We start from the raw sequence: 20895 nt of genomic DNA on the forward strand, positions 1-20895 counted from the left end.
GAACATGTGCTACTAACCGGTCCCTTCTTCTAGTCAAGTTGTGCCAAACTCCTCTTCTCCCCAATTCTATTCAGTACCTCCTCATTAGTCACGCGATCTGTCCATCCAATCTTCAGCATTTTTCCGTAGCAACACATTTCAATAGCTTCTATTCTCCTCTTGTTTAAACTATTTATCGTCCACTTTTCACTTCCATACATGGCTACACTATACAAATACCTTCAGAAAGGACTTTCCGACGCTTAATTCTAGACTCGACGTTAGCAAATTTCTCTTCTTCAGAAATGCTTTTCTTGACATTGCCAGTCTACATTTTATATCCAACCTACTTCGACCATCATCAGTTATTTTGCTTCCAAAATAGCAAATCTCATTTACTACTTTAAGTGTCTCATTTCCTAATCTAATTCCCTCAGAATCGCCTGATTTAATTCGACTACATTCCATTACACTCGTTTTGCTTTTGTTGATGTTCATCTTATATCCTCCTTTCAAGACACTGTCCATTCCATTCAACTGCTCTTCCAAGTCCTTTGCCGTCTCTGACAGAATTACAATGTCATCAGCGAACCTCAAAGTTTTTATTTCTTCTCCATGGATTTTAATACCTACTCCGAATTTTTCTTTTGTTTCCTTTACTGCTTGCTCAATATACATATTGAATAACATCGAGGAGAGGCTACAACCCTGTCTCACTCCCTTCCCAACCACTGCTTTCCTTTTGTGCCCCTCTACTCTTATAACTGCCATCTGGTTTCTGTACAAATGTAAATAGCCTTTCGCTCCCTGTGTTTTACCCCTGCGACCTTTAGAATTTGAAAGAGAGTATTCCAGTCAACATTGTCAAAAGTTTTCTCTAATTCTACGAATGCTAGAAACGTAGGTTTGCCTTTCCTTAATCTTTCTTCTAAGATGAGTGGTAATGTTAGTATTGCCTCACGTGTTCCAATATTTCTACGGAATCCAAACTGATCTTCCCCGAGGACAGCTTCTACTAGTTTTTCCATTCGTCAGTAAAGAATTCGCGTTAGTATTTTGCAGCTGTGACTTTTTAAACTGATAGTTTGGTAATTTTCACATCTATCAACAACTGCTTTCTTTGGGATTGGAATTATTATATTCTTCTTGAAGTGTGAGGGTATTTTGCCTGTCTCGTACATCTTGCTCACCAGATAGTAGAGTTTTGTCAGGCCTGGCTCTCCCACGGCCATCAGTAGTTCTAATGGAATGTTGTCTACTCCCGGGGCCTTGTTCCGACTCAGGTCTTTCAGTGTTTTGCCTAACTCTTCCATTTCATCTTCATCATGAAGATGAAAGTATATAGTAGATGGTAAAATGTGGCAACTGCCTTGTCGCAGCGGATACACCGGTTCCCGTGATATCACCGAAGTTAAGCGTTGTCGGGCGTGGACGGCACTTGAGTGGGTGACCATTCGAGCCGCCATGCGCTGTTGCCATTTTTCGGAGTGCACTCAGCCTCGTGATGCCAATTGAGGAGCTACTCGACCGAATAGCAGCGGCTCCGGCCACAGAAATCCATCATAACGATTGGGAGAGCGGTGTGCTGACCACACGCCGCTCTTATCCGCATCCTCAGCCGGGATGACACGGCGGTCGGATGGTCCCGATGGGCCACTTGGGCTTGAAGACGGAGTGCTATGTATGTATGCTATATGGATGGCAAAATGGTGATATCCGAAACCGGCGCTGAGAATACTGTGGCTCATTACAGGCATGAATTACAGGGGTGAAAAACGGCTGCGGAGATGCGTACGGGCGAATGAACGTGCAGCTGTTGAGGAACTGACCGTCCAGATGGACCAACCGGCCTCTAGCAGTGTCTCCTCAACGACCGTTCAGCGAACGTTACAGGGTATGGGCCTCTTCAGCAGGTGCCTGGCTTATGCGTCCAGGCTGACTGCTGTCCATCGGCGACGAAGGTCAGAAATTGCACGCCAGTGCCGCAACTGGGCGCCCCACAAGTTGTGACAGGTGGCCTTTTCAGATGAATCATGTGTTATACTCCATCTGACAGATGGCCGTTAACGTGTAAGGCGTAAAACTTTCGAAAGCAAGCACCCGGCAACAATCGCTGGAAGGGTGCAGCCCGGAGGAGGCGGGAGCTTTAGGTCTGGAGAATGATTTAGTTGCATTTCCTAGGTAATGTAGTCGTTGTAGAAGGCAAAATTCATCAAAAAATGTGTGCAACTATCCTTGGGACCATGTACACCCCTCCATGCAATTTGGTTTTCCTTGGAGCTACGACATCTGCAGTCAGGACAATTCTACGTGTCACACAGCTAGTAGTGTAAGCGCATCTTTCGAAAAGTACCTGGATGGATCTACCATATTCCCCCAGCCCCCAAACTCCCACAATCTGAACCCAATTGAGAATTTGTGGGAGCACCTTGATCGTGCTACGCGGATCGTGGATCCCCAACCGAGAATCGTAGGGCAGCTGCCCACGCCAATGGAGTCGGCACGGGTCCTCGTCCCTGATGGTACCTTCCAGGCTCGCTTCTTGCCCACACTGCGAAAGGCGTTTATTCAGTCTTTTGACAGGTGGTCACGTTAAGGTGACTGTACAGTTTATGAGCAAACCGAACAAAAAGAAAAAAAAAAAAAATTGTCACCCCCAGTAGACAGCCGTCGGGGGTGGCCGAGCGGCTGTAGGCGCTACAGTCTAGAACCGCGCGACCGCTACGATCGCAGGTTCGAATCCTGCCTCGGGCATGGATGTGTGTTATGTCCTTAGGTTAGTTAGATTTAAGTAGTTCTAAGTTCTAGGGGACTGATGACCTCAGAAGTTGAGTCCCATAGTGCTCAGAGCCATTTCAACCCAGGAGACACTATACCTTACCTCTGGTGTATTTAAAGACCACAATTCAGCGAGGAAGAGAAACAAATTTCTTCAGGCATACTACGAGAGTCTGCTGATAATTAATTCCACCGAAGTTTTTGTGTGAAACCTCTTAAAACATTTACAATAAAACACACTTTATTAACAATCTACATATTTACTCTTCATACCTACATATTTCTAGTCATCTACCGCTTGAGGGCTCCAAAGTGTAGCATGTATCATGGCGGAGTGTAACGTAACTACGCCGGTGCGTGAGAAACAGCTTGCTATTTCCATTACTTCCGTTCCAGGAACCTTTTCCGTTACAACAGTTAGCTCTATTTGTTGCGTCAGAATTCCTCCTAGCGTCTTCTTGGGCTAACTCTAACGAATCTATCACAGATAAAAATTACTTAAGACCAGTATCTGTGGCGTTAAACAGATTCTCCTTAATATCTATTGGCAATCTAGCCTTTACTGATTTATCCCAGTACCGTATCATATTAATTTACGTGGGGGAGTTGGAAAATAAGTTTCCCCTGTCGACTGTGGTCAGAGTTGTGTGTGAAAGGGAAAAAAGAGAATGAGACATTAAAGATAAGACACATATTTCTTTTTCTACATAATTTCCAGCTACATTGAGACATTCGTCGTATCGCTTTATAAGCTTCAAAAGGTCTTCTACGAAAAAATCAGGGCGTTGCATAAGGAAGAAGTGTTGAACGGCTTGTTTGACGTCAGCGTTGCTGCCAAAGCGCCTTCCGCCGACAGTCTTCTTCAAAGCAGGAAACAGAAGGAAGTCAGTTGGTGCGAGATCCGGACTGTAAGGCGGATGGTGGGTGGTGTAGGCGATCCCAACCAAGAGTTGCAATATGATATTGCGTTGCCGTCGCCGTGTGTGGTCTCGCATTTGTCATCCAACAGCAGGACGCCAGATATGAGAAGGCCAGGCCGCTTTTTCTTCAATTATTCTTTCAATTTAGACCGAGTGGAACAGTACTACGCAACATTGATGGTTGCATCCTTCAGAAAGTCGAGCAGCAAAACTCCTCAGAAAACGGTGAGTATTAGACACTGGACTCGCATTCGGGAGGACGACGTTTCAATCCCGCGTCCGGCCATCCTGATTTAGGTTTTCCGTGATTTCCGTAAATCGCGCCAGGCAAACGCCGGGATGGCTCCTTTCAAAGGGCACGGCCGACTTCCTTCCCCGTCCTTCCCTAATCCGATGAGACCGATGACCTCGCTGTCTGGTCTCCTTCCCCAAAACAACCAACCAAAACGGTGAGTAGCACTTTACCTGCAGACGGAGTGCTTTTGAACTTCTTTCGGACAGGTGATGACGGATGTTTCCACTTCATGGATGCGGCCTTCGATCCGGACGTGTAATGATGGACTCACTTTTCATCCCCCGTCACAATCCGAAACAGAAGGCCATTGCCAGATTCACGAACTGTTCCAGGCTGAACGCCGTGCGTTGTTCCATGTGTGTCGGGGTCAGTTTGCGGGACACCCTTCGTGCGGACACCTTCCTGTATCGAAGAATGTCGTGGATGATCTTGTGAGCTCGCTCATGTCCGATTGCAAGTTCTGCCGCTACTCCATCGATGGTAATACGCCGGTTCGCTTGTCATCCACCTTCCTGACATTTGCATCTGTAGTGGCCGTGTGCGTCCGTCCAGGTCTCGGTGTGCCCTGCACTTACTGACGTCCATCACTGAATTGCTGGCACCGTCTCCGCACCGTTCGCCTCGACATCAACCTTGACCCATACACTTCAACAAGGCAGTTATGAATTTCTGTACATGATACTCCACGTGCCAATTCATAGGGGATAACAGCTCTCACTTCTGCCTTTGACCACGACTCCAAAACGCACCATCTCTCCATATCTCCGGGAAAAGACTGAGCGGCTGGCCTCCGCTTTGCGCAGGCACTGCGACAGCGCCACCTGCTTGATCGCGATCTACCTCTACCTAATGGTGTATCGGTGTCTTGCACGTGCGCGCTCACCTACCGTGTCGCCTTTCGCCCGTATTACACAACTCTACCCACAGTCGACAGGGGAAACTTATTTTCCATCTCCCCCTCGTATTTTTCAAAGTATTTTCTCAAAGAGCCTGCCTTCGCGTTATATATTTCTGCGTTATATACAATCTTTGTTAGTAGTTCTTGAGTCGACGCTAACTAGAATTGGTCGAGAAACGCCTTCGCAAATTCTTCAAACGTTTTGAATGTTTCTGCTGCGTTCAACTCCCAGAGCGATGCGCCGGCCGCGGTGGTCTAGCGGTTCTTGGGGCTCAGTCCGGAACCGCGAGACTGCTACGGTCGCAGGTTCGAATCCTGCCTCGGGCATGGATGTGTGTGACGTGCTTAGGTTAGTTAGGTTTAAGTAGTTCTAAGTTCTAGGGGACTGATGACCACAGATGTTAAGTCCCATAGTGCTCAGAGCCATTTGAACCATTTTTTTTTGAACCAGAGCGATGCGTCACCGGTAATGTGCGAAACCACAAACTGGATTTTCTGTTCCTCCGTCCAAGACTTTGGAAGAACACTTCTAAAATTTCTAATAAAAATTACGGGATGAATATTCTTTTTGCTCTCCTCGTTGAATACTTGGAACTGACGGTGTTTAATTAAGCTTTCTTCATGGATTAAGGTACTTAAGTGCATGGAGTTGTTGTCATTAGCAGGCGGTGTACTGACTTTATTGCAAGAACACTCTGCTTCATAATTCGGGTTCCTTGGTGAAACAATACACTCGGATAATATAGGTTGATTACCGTAACTTGGCCTTTCATGCGCTACAGAAGAGGTCGACAGCAAATTTTCATTGTTCCTTTGACTGTCAGTACCAACGTCCTAGTTGCTATGTGCTGACATTTTTTCAAGATTGTGCTTTTCCATGTTCAATACTTGGGCTACTTCCGTTCTACCTTGTTTCTGTACTTTTGTGGGGATGTCATTCTGTATTGACTCCACGCAAGTAGCCAAAGCTTTGAACTGGGCTTCTAACTTTTCTACTTCGGTTTGAAGATTATTCACTTGCGCTGGTATGTTTACCAACGGTTATATACTAGTCTTTATTACACTGATTTCATTGTTGAAATGAGTCGTAATTGCTTTATCGCGCTCGACTAAGACCTGATTAATTCTCTTGACAATCTTCTTATGTCGTTCTATAAAAATATTGTTTATTTGTTCCCTGAATTTCTTCTCACGCTCCTGCTCCCTTCGCTCGCGTTCCTGTTTTCCTGTAGCCTGTTCTTGTCTACGCTTTTCCTTTTCTTGTTTACGTTCCTGTTTTTCTACAGCCTGTTCTTGTCTACGCTTTTCCTTTTCACTTTCCTTCTCCCTGCGCTTTCGTACCTGTTCCATGATATTGAACTTTTCAAATAATAATGCTAGCATATACAGTACTGGCATAGTTTGAAAGTTGCTAATTCTGCCCCTTGCCCAACAGAAATATTGTTATTCAGTTCTAAAGGTTTAATGGCAGGAATGTCCGTTTGTGTTGACAACTCCTCAGTTACATTTTGGCTTGGAATATAAGGTAATATATTGTCGTCATAAGTATTTACATTCTCAAGTACTTGCAGTGAAGTGTGCGAAGGTTGATGTATTTGAGGGTTTGATACCATTTCTGCATCAGCATGCTCATTCGACTCTACTTGCTTCTGTAGTCTAACCACGTTTGTCATTAGTCTTGCACACTACACAGTAACAATATTTTCCAAAAAATACCTTACAACTAACACATATGTACAAATAACAATAGCAAAAATGGGGAAATGTGTGCACAAAATATCTACAAGACAAATACACTTGAAAATATTACACTCGAAGCCGGAATATTCAAGCACTACTACTTAACGCCGTTGCCTCTACAACTGAACTGTTGCAAATTTTTAAAAACGTGCACACAACGAAAGTCAGTTACGTGCGGGTGCTTGGAAGCCGTAAACATGGATATCTTTTTTTAGCCATCGATGGACAACACAGCTCAACTGTTCTTATGTGTTCCTCGCAAAATTTCAGATAACATACAAATACGTATGGTAATTTCTCCCGGGTCGGATTGTCAATGATACATGAACAGGAAATAACATAAATATTAATATATTGTTATGGTACACTACTCCTGTATAGAATTACAATATCATAATAAATGTCGTGTATTGGGCCCCCACGCAGGGCGCCAGTGTGGCGTGCGAGTATTGTGGTTTGACTGCGCGTTGTACAATTTCAGCAAGATTACAATAAAAGTAGTTACTTATTATCAATGTAACATGAGGTTTTATATAAACACTGATTTTGCCGGCTAATGATCGTTATTTTGCGACAGAAATCTCCACCTGGGAACGTGTGGCAATGTTGTCCGTCAAACAGTGTAAATGGCACTAAGTTGCAGATCGTTTATCTAATTTAACGCTACTGTTATTCGAGGTGGCACCAGTTTTCTTTAAGCAAAATGAACGGTTTTGTCACACAACACTACACACACACAACACTGATGTTTTTTTCCTGTCAAAATATTTCATAAAAATCGTTACGAAATAACCAGGCTTCATACATCAGCAGATAAGAATATATATCAGGTAAGATGCTAGTTGCACTATATTTAAAGATCATTCACAATCTAAGTCGAATTTATTTCGTCAAAGTGGATTCTGGGCTACCGATACACAATTATTATCGCAATTATGACCAGCAACATTTACGCCGGTATTGAAAATCAATTTAGAACTGCCGGTGCAATATTTCACTAAGATGGCGGCTCACATAAGACAATCACATATCGATTCTGCTTCAGGCCCTGTTTTACTACTAACAAATAATATACATTAAATCTTTTTGTACTTTCACGATATGCGTTAACATTTGAAAATGTTTCTCAATGTTAATCGCTTATTATTCAGCATTTACCAATAAACAGCGCTGTAGATCAATAGCGCTAATGGCTGCGCTCCTTTGCAGCTGAACAGAAAACTTAACATTTACATAGGACGAGAATTACAATGAAATAAAAATTTACACAAACAAAATTCATTTTAATGACACAGAAACTCTATTTTTCAAATATTAATTAACAACATAATACAGTTTTTTTTACAGACCACAGTGTTACAAGACATCAACCACGTCCGATCACTGCAACAGTTCGAACAAGAAGAAGAATTATTCTAGAAGAATGAATCACAGATTACAAAAGACGACGAATTCCATTATCTTTTTCCATGAGTATTGTCTGAGATATGATTTTCACAGAAAATTAAATTATGTCACAGGTAATAATTATTTATTATTTTAGTTTCGATGAAGTCCTTTTTTATTAATATGACGAGAATGTTCGCTCAAATTCCACATACAATGCTTCTGTGAATATTGTTCTGAATAAAATATAGTCGTGGATATTACAGAGTGCAGAGTGTGCACAATATGGCATAATAACAGTGGTCGGTGAAATATCCTAAAACAAAAGAAGTGGAGGCAAAGGTCTCACCCTACCCATTAGAATCGGTTTCAAACCGGACCAAGTGCCAGTGAATGCAGATTCTTCTCCATCAATTTCAGTCTGAACATTGCAAAGAAATCTGCTCACAATGGATGTTTTGAGTCGGGTACCTCACGAAAGGTTACTGCGCACTTATAGCTGTTCGTCTTCAACCCACCAAACAGCACAGAAACGGGACGGGAAATGACAAAACACGTTAGTGTGGTCCCACTAGTTTCATGTCGCCGGTTTTTAAATGACGCAAAGCGTCGAGCGCACTGACCGAATAGTGAGTCATTTAACCCGCAGTGTGTGAGGACTGTAGTTGAGGTCCGAGGTGATGTGATCTTTTGGGGATGTTTCTTATTCCATGACTTAGGCTCGCAAATTCACGTAACCGTGAACGCAAACCAGAAAGTTTTTTCAACAGTATATGTGACTAGGTATTTCCCTTTCTTCTACATCTTCAAAGTAAGTATGCTGCGCAAGTCTCGTCTTCCTACCGGCTAACAGGTATATTCACAGGGGTGCATGCACACTAAAAGCCTTTTGAAACTGAACCCCTGTGTTCACGAAAGATTATGAACCTGGTTTCTGTCCTGAAATATACCTACAGGCACTTAACATTACCCATAAATTACGCAATGTAACTGTAACGATTATCTTTGGAGATGGCCAAATGTCCGCAAAGTGCAACTCTGATGTAAAACAGACGAAATTTGAGTTAGAACATTGACTGAAAATGTTGTACAATACTGTAATAAGTCCGTTGCCTCAAATATCAACATTGTTTTGAATAAAATATTTTTATTACTAGGCCGCATCATTACAAAACACTAAAGCAACTAAACTGTCAATATTTCGACCGACTTACTGCGGTACGAACTTCCAGCATGCTAAAATAGCTGTGGGTCAGCAACTTTGATTTTTTTTTTTTTTTTTTTTACTGAAATAACTGATTCTGAGCGCCACAGTGATATTAATACAGTCTATATCGCTGCCAGCATACAAAGATATAGACAGACTACTTACAGAGACCCTAAAAAAATTTACAAAGTGTTTTGGGCAGTGGCCAAGACTAAGTTGTTAATTTGTTTTATATTAACAATATCAAATAGATCAGATACACACAAAGATTAAGTAATATGCTGTTGGTCAATAAAGCAATATTTCTTCTCACAGTCCCTAAAGGTAGTTCTAATTCATCAGAAGAGAAGTCTATGTCAGTTTTATGCACAAAGGCTGAGCAGTAAAAGAAAATGCACATGTAAGTAGTGGACCAACACGCAGTCTTGAAGTAGTGTTGTCCTCCCCATGGAAACACAGTGCTGACTCTTGTATGAAGATTTCAGTTGAGAAGATTGGTAATGGGCCTCAACAGAGCAGACCCACAGCAGAGTCAGTCGAATTCTTGAAGAATATTGGTAGATTTGGTGGGTCTTCACAGAGCAGAGCGACAGTATTCCTTCTAGAGAGTATGGCAGTAATGGGCCACCAAAGGTGCAGACTCACTGTAGTCCTTGTAGAGATAACCAACAGCCATCCGTTGTGACTGTGCGGGTGCAGAATCACAATTGAAGAGCCTTGAGAATAATGTTGCAAGTCCATGAACCACCCCTTGCGCACTCACATTTTTTTGTAATACTGTAATTTTTTGTAATATCGTTCTCGTGAAACACAACTAGCTCTTTATACTCATGAAGTAATAAGTGCTATCGACAGGGGGTGTCAACTTGGTTCCATATTTTTAGATTTCCAGAAGGCATTCGACACCGTTCCTCACAAGCGTCTTCTAATCAAACTGCGTGCCTACAGATTATCGCCTCAGTTGTGCGACTGGATTCGTGACTTCCTGTCAGAAAGGTCACAGTTCGTAGTAATAGACTGAAAGTCATCGAGTAAAACAGAAGTAATATCCGGCGTTTCCCAAGGAAGTGTTATAGGACATCTATTGTTCCTGATCTATATTAACGACATAGGAGACAATCTCAGTAGCCGTCTTAGATTTTTTGCAGATGCTGCTGTCATTTACCGTCTTGTAAAATCATCATATGATAAAAACGACTTGCAAAATGATTTAAACATGATATCTGTATGGAGCGAATAGTGGCAATTGACCCTGAATAAAGAAAAGTGCGAAGTTATTCACATGAGTACTAAAAGAAATCAGCTAAATTTCGATTACGCGATAACTCACACAAATATGAGGGCTGTAAATTCAATTAATTACTTAGGGATTACAATTACAAATAACCTAAATTGGAACGATCACATAGATAATATCGTGGGTAGAGCAAACCAAAGACTGTGATTCATTGGCAGAACACGTAGAAGGTGCAACAGGTCTACCAAAGAGACTGCTTACACCACGCTTGTCCGCCCTATTCTGGAGTATTTTGTGCGGTGTGGGATCCGCATCAGATGGCACTGACGTATGACATCGAAAAAGTACAAAGAAGGGCACCTCGTTTTGTATTATCGCGAAATAAGGGAGATAGTGTCACAGACATGGTACATTAATTGGAGTGGCAATCATTAAAACAAAGGCGTTTTTCGTTGTGACGGGATCTTCTCATGAAATTTTAATCACCAGTTCTCTCCTAAGATTGCGAAAACATTCTGTTGGCACCCACCTACATAGGGAGAAATGATCATAACGATAAAATAAGAGAAATCAGGGCTCGCATGGAAAAATTTAAGTGCTTGTTTTTCCCGTGTGCCCTTCGAGAGTGGAACGGTAGAGAGACGGCATGAAGGTGGTTCATTGAACCCTCTGCCAGGCACTTTATTGTGGATAGCAGAGTAATTACGTAGATGTAGATGTAGATCCTTAGAACCAGCAATGCTGTTAATCAGTCCCTTGCTGAGTTACCAACACATATGCAAGCACTAACACAGTCATATAATCTTTGAGTCCGTATGACCAACAGACAAACGTGTACAGTAAAATGAATCGCTACTACGTACCTAACTTGAAAAACCGGTGTCCATACAATTAAAATTTAGTAGCATACGGATTCAATTACAAATGTAAAGAAAACATCATTACAATAACGGATATGGTAATGCAAGTAACATCTATAGTGATACAGGCTTTACAAAAAGGATAAAAGTAAGCACAAGTACGAGTATTACAGGAATAATGACATAAGTAAATAAATGAAAAATGAGAATATCAGTAGAAGCATAACAGAAAAAAATAATGCTTAAAGATCTTCCTAATGTAAAGAACATGGTACAAAACAGGGATTAGATTTGAGGATAACAGTATACCTCATCATAGTGAATGCATCTTAGTATTAGAAGGAAAAAAATTCTAACAAATTTATATTTTCAGGTAAACACAGAGAGAGGAAGAACACAGACACACAAGAGTACACACAAACATAGCGGAATAACGTAAAAGGAAAGGACAGGGTCTGTTTTCAAGTGTAAATGTGTCAAAGGGTAAGTTTAACATTTGGTACTGCAGTACTTATGGTGAGCATTTTGTACCTACTTTATGGTCGTACCTGTTTCACTTTCAACCAAAAATACTTCCTATACAACTAAAATTTCATTTAATTCTCGCCATCCTCTCTCATTTCAACATTTGTTTCCACAAAAAAATTCTATCTACCTGTATTTAACCAAAACTACTTCAGTTGCTCTTTCAAAATAATTATTCCTCGTTATACAATATTTTTTGGCCAAACCTTTTTCTTATAGCACCTCAATGCATTTCTTCCCAACTCATCGAGACACTTGTCATAATCAGGTGTGTAAACGGAAGAATATTTCTCATCAGTTCATAAGCATTTCAGTAAGTAGCATATCCCCTTTTAGGCTAACTTAAATCTACTGAGCTCAGATACATAAATTAGAGAATGAGGCAATGGAACAGCACAAAACAATTAGCAGAAATGACAGTGACAAAAATGCAAAGTGGCAAAACAAGCAGCAGCATTTGTATAATAGAAAAGCAAATGCAACATTACAACTAATGTAAGGCAATATGCAACAAATAAGAAAAATAAATCAGTGGTAAAACTGGCTTATCACAGTAATACAAAGTAAAATTCAGTAGTGCATTGCCTGACAAATAGCAGCAGCAAACAATATAACTTATATTTAAACATGACATAGCACAATCAGGATCTATTCTATCTCAATATGAAATACAATATGCTATGTCACATCTTAACACTAAGGCGGTGCACCACAACAAATTATTCTACCAAAAAAATTACCAAGTCCTTCAAAAGAAAATTATGTATGCAGTTCCTGTTCCTAGTCCCTTCTCCTTCTTATTGTTCTTTCCTTTCCAACTGCTTTTGTGTAAGAATGTGGACCATAAAATTATTATTTAATAGATCTGTTGACAGAAAGTGTTCACATTAGCATATATATTGAATATATTTTATAAAACCAATGCTGCAGTGCAGCTAGAAACCAGATAATCAATAAAACAGACAGATATGTAGAAAGAAAAACATAAAAACTTCATTCAATATCCATGTGGCATTTAATAAGACAATAGAAATTCTCTCAACTCTCGTAGAGAGACACTTATCGTAATCAGATGAGTAAATGAAGAATATTTCTCATCAGTTCATAAGTATTTCAGTAAGTAGCACGAAGTACAAACTCCAAAGTGTAATTAAATGTTTACAAGTAATAGTGTGTCGTGTTTGTGGTGTGTGGAGTGAGGTCAATGGCCTCTCTTTTCTACAGGTATGCGAGCACTCGCGAGAGTGCGACGAGCTTCAAAGTGGCTGAAGAAGCAGCAGTAAAGTTGAAAGTCTACACAACAATGGGTATATTTCAAGGAAGCTGTCGCGCAGATAAGTGCAGCAGAGCATTACTTTAAGGTCACATATACTTTTTTTAGCAAAATAATAATGACAGCAGTTTCAGCTACAATTACAGTTTCATAGAAATAAAAAGTTTCACGGATCGAAAATTTACAGTAGAAGTGTGTATAGACGAAATCTCTTGAATAACAGTCTCCAAAAATTTCCGTCGGCATTCTGGCGCTCACATTCACATCTATACTCACTTTTCGTAACTCTCAAACTACAATTCTTGATTTCCAACATTCTTTTCCAAAAACCAGAGTCCCTAGCCACTACTCTTAATTCATTGCCTTATTACACGTAGCATAATCATATTCCTCATATAGCATTGCCTTATTGATCATAAACATATCTCAGCATCATAATACAAATCGTATTTGCAATAATATTATCATAACACATCAATCAAATCTCAAAATCGTCGTAGCATCCTCCAATAATCTCAAAACCTTTAAAGAAATACTCTTTGTTTGTTTCAATAGTGTCATCTACCTCAAACGTACTTCAAAAATCGTGATCCCCTACAAAATGCATAATTTGAAGCTCTCACAGTATCACAATGGTTCCTAAAGTAAACGTGAATAGTTTCCAAAATGAGGACAAAGTACAATTTCATAAATGAGAAGTAATCCCACTGTGTAATAGTGTAGACATGTGTTGGAGATGTAGTAGAAATGTTTACTTCTCTCAGTTAAATGACCAGATAGCTGTGTAATTCTGTGTTGGAGAAATATGGTACCGATGTATAAAACTGCGTAAGAAAATACCATATTAGCTAGGGCTCCTTGCGCTTGCCACACGCGTGGTACACAAAGTAGGCGTACCCCCATGAGAGATAATGTAATTATGCCTCAAATCTTACAGATTAAAACTGCAGAATGAAATATATCGCCGTAAACCTTCTCTGTATCATTGTAGTTCAAAAATATTTGTAATAATGTTTCAAGTACAAAAAGTAGTCATACAAATGTGTGTCATTTAGCGCTAAACTGTACTTCTTACTGTAAGAAAATGTCTATCATCGCTTAACGGTAAAAATCTGCCAAGTATCGTAGTTATCATCGTTCATAAGCAAAGTTCTCCAGAAATTAATGTACTTACAAAAGTAAAGTGCTGTGGGTATAAATATCGTAGTTATTACGTTCATTGCTGTAGCCTTGAAAGTACTGTACTGTAACGTACTATTGTGTTACGAAAATAGCTGTGTCATGTAGCCATGCCACAAAAGTCATTACCAAAACGTGTTTTACTTTCCAGAAGAACGTAAAAATCCGCACAGACATAAAACAGACACAGCGTAAAAGCAATAATGAAAATTGTGTCACTCACTTGTAGCGTGGTAATATAATCGTGTAGCTGTCAAACAAACCAAATTCTGTGTCATCTGTGACCTCTCACAAGCTACTTTAAACAAAAAAGTCTTTTGAAGTAAACCAAAATGTTGCAGTACAACCTCAATTGAAGTTATATTTAGAGAATGTGAGCATTATAGTGACGTAATGTGCAACTGACAAGCGAAAATGTACTCACAGTAAGACTATGTCGTCTGTTTCTATAAACGTGTACGTGTAAAATTACTGTCTTAATATGTTCCATAGGTTCTTGACTGGATAGTTAACTTCAAAACATCGCTGCCCGTTCTAACACGGTCCGTATCAGTACTTGCGAAGTGATCATTAGTGTCAAATTCCGTCGAAAGTTCAAAACTGTGATCTGACAAAAGATAAAGCCAATTGATTCCGTCATCGTGGTTTGAAAGCCAATCTTCAGATTTCAAAGCTGTTGACTGATCTTCTTTCTCTAAACTTATTTCAGCGTCGTGAAAGTTTAAAATAGCTTTATTTTCATTTAAAAAGTCTACACCTAATATAATCTCCCTCGAAAAAAATGAAACAATAAGAAAATTCATTATAAATCCGTGGCTTTGACAAAAGAGTTCCAAGTCAGTTTGTTGGCGTACATCTACACTTTTTCCAAAAATTGCGCCTTGGAATTTAATCTTACGTAAAGGAAGTGTGGGGCAATCGTTCTATTTGTTGCATTTACTGAAAGCTGTTTCACTAATTACCAAAATAGGACTGCCGGAGTCAAGTACTGCCATAAATTTTATGTTATTTGTTGTGATGTGAATTACAGGATATGCAGTATTGTTCTGTTTCATATCATTTTATTGGAGTAACACATCCCTACTGTCTTCCACTTTCACATAATTGATAGTCATGGTAGCTGCGTCGTCAGCCACATAAGTGCGTTTTGTAGCTACCTGCTGTGCGAGTCATTGTCTATTATCTATTGGTTGTCGCACATCGTTACTGGGATTTGGAGGTCTAATTTCTACAATTTGAAGTTGTTGAGAGGGCCCTGCCCTATTTTAATCACTCCAGTTCTGATTAAATTCAGGTCTGTTATCATGGCTATAGCGCCTGTCGGTAATTTCTGTAGTTACTTTCTCGTCGATTGGAGTATTTCTCCAGGAACCGCAGTTACGGGGTGGACAAGCTACATTCGTCGTCACTGTCATTTCCGACTTTGCGTTGCAGCTACTTTTGCGCTTCTCACTCGCCATGATTACCACACTATTTCACACAATAACACACAAGAGAACGATTTGAAAAGCAAAAATAGGAAGACACACTAAAGTAGCTCTGAAAATAATCAATATCCAATTAGTTGCAAAAGCGACTGCGAAATACTTAATGCAAATCTACATGGATGACACAAAAGCTTTGCTCATTACAATACAGTACAACAATAAGAAACTACAACTACAAACGAAATTCCATTTATACAATTACGCGCTAGCAGTAAACAATAACTGATTTCCAATCATGCACTAATTACTCAAACTAGAAGAAAATCAGAAGGTTCCAGTGAAGTATCCTCGGCTAAGGGTCGACAGGTGAAAATTCTTTTTCTTCTTTTTTTTTTTTTTGTCTACTGTAATAACTGAGTGGGTGAAATTACTTTGTGTGAGTCTTAAACTGCTGAATGCAACTGAACCTACTGTCTCGTTACCCATTTTTATAATTTCAGCACTGACCTACGGAATTTTCCTTGACAAATACAACTGAAACTCAACCTGTTCATTTATTACCCACAATACGCAAGTCCAACGTAATCTGACTGCTCTGTAATGACGACATGACGTCAAAAAATTAACTCAAAAGAATGGAGCTGAATTAGAAGAAATCATAACAATAACCCATACATTTGATAAGTGACTTACCTCCGAGAAAATGTTCATAACACGAACTACAGCAATTACAGCAACTACAGCCAGCTGAATAAAAAGATTCTAACTACTATATGCTGAAGCTACTAGTACACACATGGTTAGCAAAAGAAAGAATTTGTTGAAGAGCAAACAATGTATTTAGCAGATTTTACCTTAATCACGTGACTTCTAGTTCCAAAAATTATATAATCGTCAATAATTCCATTACCCAAACATTAGCAAATACATCAATTATCATTTTACAATAGATGTCCCACCAACACTGAATCTCCATGAAGGACGCAAGTCCAAACTGTCCGCTCGCTACCTGCTAACCACTAACTGCTAACTGCAAGTCCATCCAACCACAGAGTATCTTACCGAGGGCGCATAGCGCTGTTAGTGATATCAATACAGTCTATAACGCTGCCAACATACAAACATATAAACAGGCTACTTACAACTTCTGTTAAACAGAAAAAAAGAGTACCAAGTCGCAAAGCCCACTTTTTTATTCACTCGATAAGTACTTCCGGACCGGGTCCCATTTTCAAATCGTCGTAACAGAGTCAAAACGGTATTTCCGAAAATGAAAAAGCCAGTTAACCTGCATACAGATAACTGCAGTTTTGAAAATGGGTACCTGCTAGAAACTAGTCATCGCGGTAATACGTCGCGTTGCTGGCGCCAGTGCTTCTGCCCCGCTAGTTTCATCTTTGCTTTCAATTTTCCTTTGGGCGGCCGCGAGTCAGTTTTTCTTTGCAGGTCCGGCTGTTGAAGTCTGCAGCGTCGAGGCAGCGGTGACTGTGTGGTCTGTCGGTAGCGAGGTACTACGTGGTCGGGAGATAGGCACTTACCTGTTGGGCATGCTCATCGCACGTGTTACGAATAGGGTGCTGCGGCCGGAGAAGGCGGCGAAGTTGGGTTCTGGCACGACGCGTGCAGTTTGGTTTTGTGCTCACCTCGCAGTAAACGTTGAAAAGAACAACTTGCCGGAGCGTCACCTGGATTGACCGTCCACATACTCATATAGTGTGTTTGATTAAAGCAGGCGCAACTGTGTGCTTAGTTATATCTATTAACGGTTGTGTGTGTATTGTGTATTAAGTCGGGGACCTAGAAACGACGGCGAGGCTTCGTCCCGCCGTAGCCCTCAGTGGTTCACAATCACAACCCCACAACAGGCCACGGCAGTCCACCCACCCCATCGCTGCCCCACACTGAACCCAGGGTTATTATGCGGTTCGGCCCCCAGTGGAAGCCATCCCCCTCCGCCCTGAGAACGTCTCATACAGACGAGCGTATCCCCAATGTTTGCGTGCCGAGTAATTGTGGTGTACGCGCACGTAGAGACAGTTTTTGCACCGACATAGTTTAACTGAGGCAGAATAGAGGGAACTAACCAGCATTTACCGAGGCAGATGGAAAACCGCCTTAAAAACCATCCACAGGCCGGCAAATCGAACCTCGACTAATCCGCCGGGCAGATGCGTGCCGGGGACTGGCACACCTCGCTCGGGAAACAGCGCTTTAGACCGCGCCGCCAGCCGGGCAGGCTTGGTTCAAATGGCTCTGAGCACTATGGGACTTAACTTTTGAGGTCATCAGTCCCGTAGAACTTAGAACTACTTAAACCTAACTAACCTAAGGACATCACAAACATCAATGCCCGAGACAGGATTCGAACCTGCGACCGTAGCAGTCGCGCGGTTCCAGACTGTAGCGCATAGAACCGCGCGACCACCCCGGCCGTCGGGCAGGCTTATTAATGGTTAATCAGTGTTGTCTGCAGTGTGAGTTTTGTCCCGAGTATGCCATGACAAATTAAGTCAGACATATCATGATAACGGGCCTTAGGCGCTCCACCTTGGTTTCTAATTATTTGATAAAGGATCAGCTGATATATGTAAGTAAGACTGGCGAGCTGCTCATTATTTAGTGATTGTATGTTTATGGTGGTGTTAACCGTGCTTTTTTTAAATAGAAATATCTACACATTAGTGACGAGTACGAAACACGATGCTATCTCGTAAAATCACATCGTGTTTCATGAAAATATAGTTCTGCTCGTCCTTATCTTTGAAATAAACTCACAAGGGAACCTCCCCATCGCACCCTCCTCAGATTTAGTTATAAGTTGGCAAAGTGGATAGGCCTTGAAAAACTGAACACAGACCAATCGATAAAACAGGAAGAAGTTGTGTGGAACTATGAAAAAAATAAGCAAAATATACAAACTGAGTAGTCCATGTGCAAGGTAGGCAACATTCAGGACAATGTGAGCTCAGGAGCGCCGTTGTTCTGTAGTTAGCGTGAGCAGCTGCGGACCGAGAGGTCCTTGGTTCAAGTCTTCCGTCGAGTGAAAAGTTTACTTCCTTCATTTGCGCAACGTTATGATCTGTCCGTTCGTTCATTGACGTCTCTTTTCACTGTAATAAGTTTAGTGTCTGTGTTTTGCGACCGCACCGCAAAACCGTGCGATTAGTAGACGAAAGGACGTGCCTTTCAAATGGGAACCGAAAAATTTGATCTCAAGGTCATAGGCCAACCGATTACTCCACAGGAAAACACGTCTGATATATTCTATACGACACTGGTGACGGCATGACAGCAATATGTTGTCGACCCACCTAACTTATACGCTTGGCGAATGGGTAAAAAGATTCTTCTGCCTTGCCCGATGTAGGTTTTCTTGTGGATGTGATAATCACTCCCGAAAGACGGACAGATAATAATTGTCTAAAAATAAAAAATTATACTTCTCACTCGAGGGAAGACTTGAACCAAGGACCTCTGGGCCCGCAGCAGCTCACGGAAACCACGGGACCACGGCGCTGCGATGATTAAATTCTCCTGAAGTTGCTTATCTTGCGTATGCACTACTCAGTTTGTATATTTTGCTTATTTTTTCATAGTTCCACATAACCTCTTCCTGTTTTCTCGATTGATCTCTGTTCAGTTTTTCAGGGCCTATCCACTGTGCCAACTTACAAGTAAATCTGAGGGGGGTGCCATGGGGAGGTTCCCTTGTCAGCTGTTACTGTCGTTTGGTGTTACGGTATTTAAAATGAATGCTTAAGTTGCTGAGTTACAAATCTTTTATAAGAGAACTTTCCTGTTTTAAATGCTATGGTTTTATGTCTTGTGCAGTATGAATGTGCAAATGCAGGTGTGCTGTGGTACTTGATTTATGTTTCAGTTACGTGGAGCGCAGTGCATTTCGTCCGGTACGGTGGGGCGTGGCATCGGGGCTTGACGAGTTGGCCGTTTCCAGCGGAACTGCGATTCGTTTGACCTGCTCCGTGTGGAGGCCCTCTCCTTCTCTCACGTCTTTGCTTCGCTCTTTGTTTCTGGCTCCGTCAGGTCGTTAAGCGTGGCACCCCGTTCCTCTGACACTCTGGCGAATGTACTTTGGCTTGAGGTATGACTTCTATTTTACAGAAGTTCGAAATATGGCGCGTACGTCAATGCGAGACGCTTTTAATAGTTTCCACAACGAAACATTGTCTCGAAATCTGGCAGAAAACCCAAAGGGATTCTGGTCATACATAAAGCACACCAGTGGCAAGACGCAATCAATACCTTCACTGCGCGATAACAACGGTGAAGTCACTGATGACGGTGCCACTAAAGCAGAGCTATTAAACACGGTTTTCCGAAACTCCTTCACCAAAGAAGACGAAGTAAATATTCCTGAATTCCAATCAAGAACAACTGCCAAGGTGAGAAACATAGAATTAGATATCCTTGGAGTAACGAAGCAGCTTAAATCACTTAATAAAGGCAAGGCCACCGGTCCAGATTGTATACCTATCAGGTTCTTCTCAGAGTATGCTGATAAAATAGCTCCATACTTATCAATTATATACAACCACTCGCTCACAGAAAGATCCGTACGTAAAGACTGGAAAACTGCTCAAGTCACACCAATACCCAAAAAGGGAAGTAGGAGTAATCCGCTGAATTACAGGCCTGTATCACTAACGTCGATTTGCTGTAGGGTTTTGGAACATATACTGTGTTCGAACATTATGAAGTACCTCGAAGAAAACGATTTATTGACACATAGTCAGCACGATTTCAGAAAATATCGTTCTTCTGAAACACAACTAGCTCTTTATACGCATGAAGTAATAAGTGCTATCGACAGGGGATGTCAAATTGATTCCGTATTTTTAGATTTCCAGAAGGCTTTCGACACCGTTACTCACAAGCGTCTTCTAACAAAACTGCGTGTCTACGGAGTATCGCCTCAGTTGTGCGACTGGAATCGTGATTTACTGTCAGAATGGTCACAGTTCGTAGTAACAGACGGAAAGTCATGGAGTAGAACAGAAGTAATAGCCGTCGTTCCCCACGGAAGTGTTATAGGCCCTCTATTGTTCCTGATGTATTTTAACGACATAAGAGACAATATGAGTAGTCGTCTTAGATTGTTTGCAGATGATGCTGTCATTTACCGTTTTGTAAAGTCATCAGATGATCAAAACGCCTTGCAAAATGATTTAAA

This window comes from Schistocerca piceifrons, chromosome 8 (genome assembly GCF_021461385.2).
Source record: "Schistocerca piceifrons isolate TAMUIC-IGC-003096 chromosome 8, iqSchPice1.1, whole genome shotgun sequence".
NCBI classification, from domain to species: Eukaryota; Metazoa; Arthropoda; class Insecta; order Orthoptera; family Acrididae; genus Schistocerca; species Schistocerca piceifrons.